This window comes from Otolemur garnettii, unplaced genomic scaffold (genome assembly GCF_000181295.1).
Source record: "Otolemur garnettii isolate 467f Iridium unplaced genomic scaffold, OtoGar3 scaffold00124, whole genome shotgun sequence".
NCBI lineage: Eukaryota > Metazoa > Chordata > Mammalia > Primates > Galagidae > Otolemur > Otolemur garnettii.
Window position 1 is genome coordinate 6,168,297 of NW_003852519.1, and position 9,932 is coordinate 6,178,228.

Here is a 9,932-nt window from a genome sequence, read left to right on the forward strand (position 1 = left end):
TTCATGAAATCAGTTATGTTTCAGCAAAAATTTCTTTTGGGGAATAACATTGTATCTTACACAGAGGGTGCCAAAAATGTATAAATATTTTAAGAAAGAAGAAACCGGCATTAAAATTGTGATATTCAAGTCATGTTTGATTTCCACAGTTACGAGAGATACAAGATAAATATACAAAATAACAAATGTTATTGGTATGTGTTGAGTATTATAACTTTAATACAGTGTTTTCCTTCAAATGTGTACACTTTTTTGGCATTCTCTCTTATTGGTGGTCTCTTCAACAACCCTTATATTTTATTAGTATTTTGTTCCTACCATAAAAATCCTCTCTTTAAAATATTGTATTTTATTGCATTATAATCATATAATCAATAGAAAACAAATGGGTGCTGGAAGTTATCAGGACACTAAGATTTGTGAAATTAATAAATAGCCAAATAGGATATAAAGTTGAGAACAATTTTCAGAGTAATAGTGTCAGAATTGAGTTAATATGTTTATCCTTAGATGTCTCCTTTAAACTGAGAAGTTCCATCACTATATCTTTACTTGTTTATTCAATTAAAAATTTATTGCATTTTTTGTCATACCCATGTGAATGTTGACAAAATGCAGCCTATCCTCACACTAAAGTATACTGTGTTAAAACAAACAAAACAAAATGAAAACTCACCTTCTGCACCACATTTGGTGGAATCTGAAGATCATGTGCTTCAGAAATAACTCTGTAGACCTGTAGTTAGGGAAAGTAACACAGACTGAATTGATATGTGGAGGAGAAATAAATACAAAAATTATGAATCTAATCTGTAAAAAGTCCATATAATTCGTATTTACAGAAAAGAGAATAGAGTTGCTTCATAATTCCGTATTTTTATAAGTAAGACAATTAATATGTCTTTAGTGTGCATGGTAGTTTCAGTGGGAAATTATCTTGACATTACATCTGTCCAGGCTGAATACAATTCATTTTATTGTCCCCCTTAACTCACTTCTTATGTTTTTATAAGAGCGTATGTAGTAGTCTCACCTCTGGCTCTACCCTGGGTCATATACATCACAAACTCATTTAAATGGTGATATTAATGATTTTAGAAATCACTGCAAATGGTTGGCAGCGCTGGTGTCGTTAATGTCTCCAGGGAGCCCTGGGAGCCAGTTTTATCAGCTTGAGGCTGAGGTATTTGATGAAGTAATAACAAACTAGCTCTGAATTGTCTTTCATTACCCTTTATCTCTCCTAGAGAGAATATAATCTTATTCAAATTATAATGGCCTCTGTTATCAATGAGCTTTACTATTTATTTACCTGAACCCAGACACGCAGACGCACATGCATTCTGCCTTTTCACCCTACCTGTAATGAAATTTCTTCACTATCAGAATCATGCACAATCGCAAATTACAAACTAGTTACTAGGATAATTTGCTTAGCATAAAAAAAAAAAAAACCTACTCATGTATTTAATATACTCCCTTGATTAAAGGTATAAAATCCAATCATTAGAGTTGAAATATAGTATATCCTAAACCAAAACAACTTTTAAAATAAGATCACTATTTCAATTAAGAAGTAGTTGTGGGTTTTGTGTGTTGTTGCTATTTGTTTTTCCCTTAAGGACAACACTAGGTTGAATTGCGCTGAAGCTAACTCAAGTTAAACAGAATTGTTAACGACTATGGTAGTTCTGCTCAATGCAAAACGTTTGATGTCTAAATGTCGACATTTTGTTGAGCTTAGTTATATTTTTTATAACAATATTCTTCATAGCTACACAAGATGGGAAATTTCAAAGAGTTTTCATATCCCTTACCAATTTTATCCCCTTACCAAAGCGTAAAGTAGTGTAAGCAAGTAGAATTATGAAGAGTTTAGGGATGGAGGAACAAGTTAGAGAATTGCTTTGATGTATAAATAACAATGAAGACTAAAACCTCTGCCTGGTAAGACAGGTCGGCTTTGACCTTGACTATAACTCTGCCTTCCTCGCCTCCTTTAACATATGTTGACTATCAATGCAAAAGATGATTTTAAATGATAAAGTCAATGGTGATTCATAAGCGAAACATTTTTTTCATCAATTCATTCACATAGCAAATATTCATTTACTATTTGCTTTGTGCTAGGTACTGTTCTAGATATGAGGATAAGACAGGAAATATATAAATGAGAATCCTTGTCTTTATTCTGTTGGATAGGAAGTATAACTGTGTAAGTTGCTGTAGAAAAATATATAAGACCAGACAGGGTAGATGGAGACTGCTAGGGGTGGTTTCCAATATTAAAAATTATGCTAGGTTAGGCCTCTGTGAAGCAGTAATAAATTAGAATGAGTTGAGGCGGTAAGTCACACTATAGAAAAAGATCAAGAGTTTATCTTGATAACATCTAATGCGCTATCATTTTCTATCTTGCAAAATGTTTCCGATATGTCCTTAGATATGGTGCTCCTAATAATCTAATGTAGATTTTTTTAAAATGTGACTACTTGCATCTTATAAAGGAGAAGACACACTGAAAGAGGCTGAGTGTTTATAAATAGCACCTGTGTAAATTTTTCCCTATCAGACCATAATTTAATTCCTTTAATTAAATATCCTGCAGGCCGATGCACTGGCTTCTTTTGAGATTCTCACAAATTAATGACACTTCAAAAAATTTAAGATGTTAATATTATGCTAGTTGATGACATCTACAAAGGTATGATCATGACTCCTTTATTCACTAATGATTTCATTTTATTAAGCCTGCTCATGTCTAACCACCCTATCCTCCTTTCAGCTTTTCAAATATACTCCTTTATTCTCCTTTTTTCTGCTTTTTCTAATTGGTAATATAATTTCTTTTTCAATCTTTTCATTCTCACATCAGACCTTTCTTTACAGTTGCTGTTTCCTTGGGTGGAGAGACATCTTATCATTTCAGTCTCAATTTTGTCATCACACTTAAGTTACTTATTGTCTAATTTGTGCTAACTTAGAGTATGAGCTTCCTGAGAGCAGAGACACTGTCATTATAATCACAGTACTGTTTCCAACTCAGAACTATCCAAGCACATTCTAAGCACTTTGTATTTGTTGACATAATGAATTAATTATAGCTATCAAGCCATTCCACAACTCTAAAATAGGTTCTAAGCACGAGTAATGACAAGAAGCATTTGGAATTAATGAGGAATATTCCTTATATCAGATCCTTTTCCTAGGATTACATTATTTAAATGTGATTTTTAGTATCATTGTTCAAATCGGGAAAGCGATACATAGATAGAGTGCCTCTATAGCCAATAACTCACAGCATCCAAATCTGAGGGTGTGATCTTTAGCATCTCACTCTATAGAACTCCTCTGACACATTATCCTGAGATATTATGAATATTTTCTTTTGGTATTTTCCAACATATCCAAAACAGAGCAAAAGTATCTGGCACTGCAGGCACCCCCGACAAGGCTCAGCTTTTTTTTTAAGAAAGGGGTCTCACATTTGCTCAGGCATGTCCCAAACTCCTGAGCTCAAGCAATCCATGGGACTTGGCTCCCAGAGCTCTAGGATAACAGGTGTGAGTCTCCGTGACCGGCCTGATTCCACATTTTGGCTACTGTGAACAGTGCTGCAATGAACATGGGAGAGCAAGTGTCTCTTTGATGTATTGATTTCCTTCCTTCCTACCCAATAGTGGAATCGTTACATCATATGAAGTTCTAGTTGTAGTTTTGTGGGAAGCTCCACGGTGTTCTCCACAACGGTAGTGCTAATTTACATTCCTGCCAGCAGTGCATGTAGGTTCCCCTTTATCCACATCCTTTTGAACATTTGTTATTGCCTGTTTTTCTGACATAAGCCACTTTAATTGCAGTGAGGTGATATTGCATTGTAGTTTTGATTTGCTTTTCTCTGATGATTAGTGATGGTAAGCATTTTTTCTTATGTCTGCTGCCCATTTATATGTACTTTTTTGAGAAATGTCTGTTCAGATCTTTTGCCTATTTTTTAATTGCATTTTTTTATCTTGTTTTGTTTTTGCTATTGAATTGTCTTCATGTATTCCTCTTATTAATCATTTGTCAGATGGATAGTTCACAAATATTTTCTTTCATTCTGAGAGTCGTCTATTCTTGTTTTCTTTGCTGTGCCAAAGCTGATTAGCTTGACTTAATCTCAATTGTCCGTTTTTGCTTTGATCCAATAGCTTTTGATGCCTACCTAACACAAGAATCTTTGCCCAGACTAATGTCTTGGAGAATTTCCCCAAAGTTCTTTTCTAGTAGTTTCACAGTTTCAGATTTTATGTTCCTGTCTTTAATTGATTTTGATTTGATTTTTGTGTATGGTGAGAGGGTTCTAATTACATTTTTCTGCATATATTCCTAGAAACATTTATTAAAAACACATTCCTCTCCCCATTGTAAGTTCTTGGTGCTTTTGTCAGAAATGAGTTCATAGTAAATGCATAGATTTAAATCTAGGTTTTCTGTTCTATTCCATTTTTCTGTCTATCTAATTTTATGCATGTACCATGCTATTTGCGTTACAATTACTTTTTAATAAATTTTGAAGTCATGTGATATGATACCTCCACTATTGTTATTTTTCCTCAGTCCTGCTTTGGCTGGGTTTTGTTGTTGTTGTTGTTGTTGTTGATTGTTTGTTTGTTTGTTTGGAAGGAAGGATTTTTGTGGTTCTATATAAATTTTAGGATATTTTTCCTTTTTGTATCAAGCATGACATTGGTATTTTGACAAGGATTGTATTGAATCTGTAAATTGCTTTGGATAGCATTGCCATCATAACGATGTTAATTCTTTCGCTCCATGAACATGGAATATCTTTCTACTTTTTTGTGCCTTCTTTTTCTTTTATCATAGTTTTGTAGTTTTTCTTATATACTTAGTAGATCTTTCACTTCTTTGGTTAGATTGATTTCCAGGTATTTTATATTTTTACTAACTCTTGTACACTGGATTGCTTTCTTAATTTATTTTTCAGATTTCTTGCTGTTGGTGTACATAAATGCTCCTACTTTATATATGTTGATTTAGTATCCTGCAACTATACTGAATTTATCAGTTCTAACAGGTTTTGAGGGGAAGCCCATAGGTTTTCTTATGTATAAGATCATGTCATCTATAAACAAGGCTTATTTGATTTATCTCTTTCCAATTTGGATGTCTTTTATTTCTTTCTTTTGCCTAATTGCTCTGCCCAGGACCTCCAACAATATATTAAACAATAGCAGTGAAAGTAGACATCCTGATTTCGTACCAATTTGTAGAGATAAGGTCTTAATTTTTTTGTTGTTGTTCAGTACAATGTTAGCTATATGTTTGTCAAAAATGGCTTTTTATTTTGAGGCATGTTCCTTTTACAGCCATTCAATAGGGTTTTTATCATAAAGGGATTTTTTTTTTTTTTTTTGAGACAGAGCCTCAAGCTGTCACCCTGGGTAGAGTGCTGCAGCATCACAGCTCACAGCAACCTCCAACTCTTGGGCTCAAGGGATTCTCCTGCCTCAGCCTCCCAAGTAGCTGGGCCTACAGATACCCACCATAATGCTCAGCTATTTTTTGGTTGCAGCCATCAATGTTGTTTGGCAGGTCCGGGCTAGATTTGAACCAGCCAGCTCAGATGTATGTCTGTACTTTAGCCACCTGAGCCACAGGTGCCGAGCCATAAAGGGATCTTTAATGTTATTAAAAGGTTTTTTGGTCTGTTTCAAAATAATCATATGTAAGGATTTTTTTCTTGGTTCTGCTTATGTGGTGTACTATGCTATTTGATTTACTATACTAAACCATCCTTACTTCCCTGGGGTGAATCCACTCTATTATAGTAAATGATCTTTTTAATGTGTTGTTATATTTGATTTGCCAGTATTTTGCTGAGGATTCTTGTGTCTATATTAAATCAGTGATATTGACCTGTAGTTTTATTTTTAGTTTTGTCCCTGTTTTATTTTGATATCAGGGTAATGCTGGCCTCATAGAATGAGTTTAGAAGAATTCCCTCCTTAAGAGTTTGAGTAGAGTTGGCATTAGTTCTTTAAATATTTGGTAAAATTTAGTGGAAAGTCCATCAGATCTGGGCTTTTCTTTGATGGGAGACTTTTTATTACACTTTGAATCTCATAACTCATTATCACTTTGCTGAGGTTTTCTGTGTTTTCCAGTTTAATCTTGGTAGATATTTTCTGAAGTTATCCATTTTTTCTACATTTTCCAAACTGTTGGCATATAGTTGTTCTTAATAACCTCTAACAAATTTTGTATTTCTGAGGTCTCAGTTTTTATGTCTCCTTTTTCAATCTGATCATTTTTACTTTGCTTTTCTCTCTCTTTCGCTTAGTAAATCTAAGGTTTTTGAACATTTTTATCTTTTAAATAAAACAGCTTTTCATTTTATTGGTTTCTGTATATTATTTTCTCTCTAGTCCATTTATTTCTTGCATTTCTAGTTTCTGGAGGTGCATCATCAAGTTGTTTATTTGAAGTCTTTCTACTTTTTTGAGATAGATATTTATTGCAATAAAATTCTCTCTTAGTATTGCTTTTTCCATATCTTATAAATTTTGGTATGTTGTATTTCTATTTTGTTTTAAAAAGTTTTTTAAATTTCATTCTTATTTGCTTCACTCATCTATTGGCCATTCCAGAGCATATTGTTTAATTTCCATGTGTTATTTATTTTCCAGGGTTCCTCTCATTGTTGATTACTAGTGTTATTCCACTGTGGTTAAAGAAATACTTGATATGATTTACATTTTTTTGAATTTGAACTGTTTGTTGTTTTGTTTTGTTGTTGTTGTTGATTTTCTGTGTGGTCTGTTTATTGCTGAGAGTAAAGTACCCTACTATTTGTGTATTATACTCTATCCCTTTAGGTCTATTAATATTTACTTTTAATCTTTGAAATTCTATTGTTGGGTGCATATTTAGAGTTGTCATATTCTCTTGCTGAACTGACCCCTTTATGATTAAATACTAGCATCCCTTGTATTTTTATATAGTCTTTAATTTGTAAGCTATTTTATCTAACCTGAGTATAACTATTCCTGCCCACTGTTGTTTTCCTGTTTCATAGAATGTCTTTTTATACCTCTCTACTTTCAGTCTGTGTGTTCTTATAGGAGTGGGCTTCTTATAGGCAGTAATAATTAGGTCTTGTTTCTCTATCCATTCAGTCATTCTCTGCCTTTTAATTGGACGATTGATACTATTTACCTTTAGTATTGAAAAGAAATACCTTTAGTATTGCAAGTTTGTTAGTTATTTTCTAATAATTTTGAGACTCATCTCTGCATTTCTTCCATCCTTACTGATTTATAGTTGGATGAATATCTCTGCCAATATGTTTTAATTTGTGACTTTTTTTTTTTTTCAGTGAATCTATTGAGGTTTTTGCAATGTGGTTACCATGAGCGCTACACAAACTTTTTGAGACAGAGTCTCATTATGTTGTCCTTGGTAGAGTGCCATCGTGTCACAGCTCTTAGCAACCGCCAACTCTTGGGCTTAAGCAATTCTCTTGCCTCGGCCTCCCAAGTAGCTGTAATTACAGGTGCCTGCTACAATGCCCGGCTATTTTTGGGGGAGGGGGGGGTTTGTGTGGTTGTCATTGTTGTTTGGCAGGCCCAGGTTGGGTTTAAACCCACCAGTTCCAGCGTATGTGGCTGGTGCCCTAGAGCTGAGCTACAGGCACCGAGCCTACACAAACATTTTATAGATAATAATATATTCAAGAGATGACAACATACCTCGAAATACAAACAAAAGAATAGAAAAAATGACTGAAAACTTTTAAAACCCCAAATTTTGACTCTTTGTTGTCTTAATTTATAAGTGTCTTTATTACCTATCTCTTAACAGATTACAGTAGCTATTATTGTTTCTGTTAGATTTGTTTGTTGGGATTAAAACTAAAGCTACAGGTGGATTGCACATTACAAATACAGTATTAGAGTACTCTGGGTTTGTCTCTGTACTTGATTTTGCCAATGGATTTTGTATATTGGAGAGGTTTCTTGAAACTCCTTTCAGCATTTCTTGTAAGACATATTTGGTGGCGATGAATTCTCTCAGATTTTGTTTATCTGTGAAACACTTCATCTCACTTTCAAATTTTAATGACAACATTGCTGGATACAATATTCTCGGACTACATTGTTTTTTCTTTGAGTACTTTGAAAATCTGAAAATGCCATTCCATTTCCTCCTAGCCTGTGTAGTTTCCATCTGGAGCTCCTTTGTATGTTATTTGTTTCTTATCTCACACTCCTTTTTGGATCTTCCCTTTGACCTTCACCTTTGACAATTTGATTATTAAATGCCTTGGGATAGTCTTATTTGGGCTGAATCTGTTTCTAATCAGATTCCTTAACTGGATATTTATACTTTTCTCAAGTTTTGGAAAGAGTTCTGCTATTATTTCTTTGGATAATCTTTCTACACTTGTTCTTACTCACCTCCCCATCCAACATCAAGGTAGGCAGTCTACCTTCCTTTTCATTCTTTTTTTCTTTTTTCTACTCTGACTATATTTTAAATAGCCATCCTTCAAGTTCACTAATTCTTTGCTCTGCTTGAATCATTCTGCTATTGAGAGCCTTTAAAGAGTTTCTCAGTTCAGAAAATTCTCAATCTCCAAATATCTTTGATTTTTTAAAAATTATTTTAATCTCTTTTTTAAATTTCTTTGACAAAATTCTGAATTTTTTTCTGTGTCATTTTGGAGGTCTCAAAGGTTCCTTAAAATTTGGTCAGAGTACTTGGTCAGAGATCTCACAAATTGCCATCTTGTTAGAGTTGCCTACTGGGTTTTTAGTAACTGACTTTTTAGGGAGGACATGATTTCCTACTTATTGATGTTTCTTGTAGGTATAACTTTATATCTTTAAATTGGATGATTAATTATTTAGTCCATTTTTCTCTATTGTTTTGTTGTTTTCATTCAGGCAAAGTGCCAAAGTTTATTAAAATATAGAACATTACTGAAAAGGAACAGGTCTACCCCCATGAGTGGGGTAAAACCGTTTACCGTTTAAGGACAGAATATAGAAAGGATAGTAAACTAAAGAGTAGACCGTTCCAATAAGGAACAGCAGTTCCCCAGGTCAGTCCCTTTATGCTAAGCCCTAGTAATATGCTAAGTTGGGGGTGGAATATTAATGAATTTTCTGGGGAAAGTGTAGAGAGTTCCTGGAATAGCAAGTCCTCTTTTCTCCGCGACCATGCCATCATTTGCAGCTTTGTGACTTGGTGCTGTGGACTATTTTCTCTGAGGTTAGGTGCTATCTCAAGGTGGTTTTGATTTGCCTTTCTCTAACGATTAGGGAAGATGAGTATTTTCAATCCTGTGTTTGCAGGTCATTTGTCTTCTTCTTCAGAGAAGATTCTTTCATATCCCTTGTCCAATAATAAATGGGATCACTTATTCTTTTCTTATTGATTATTTTGAGTTCTCTATAGATTAGGCTCATTGGCCCTCTGTTAGATTCATAAAATATTTTTTCCCATTATTAAGGTTGTCTGATTTAAATTTTGTATCCTTAGCTGTGCAGAGCTTTTACCTTGATTAAGTCCATGTTTTAATTTTTGTTGTGCCTATAATTGCCAATGAAATCTTCTTCATAAAATCTTTCCTTAAGCCAGTATCAAGAGTTGTCCCCGTGCTTTCCTCTAGAGTTTTTACCATTTCCTGTCTTAGATGTAAATCATTTATTCACCGTGAGTTAATTTTTGTGAGTGGTGAGAGGTTTGGGTACAGTCTCAGTCTTTTACATGTGGTTCTTCAGTTCCCCCAGCACCATTTATTGAATAGGGATTCTTTTCTCTAGTGTGTGCTTTTGTTTGGTTTATCGAAGATCAGATGGCAATATGAGGCTGGTTTTATCTCTAGATTTTCTATGCTGTTCCATACACCTGTATCTATATTT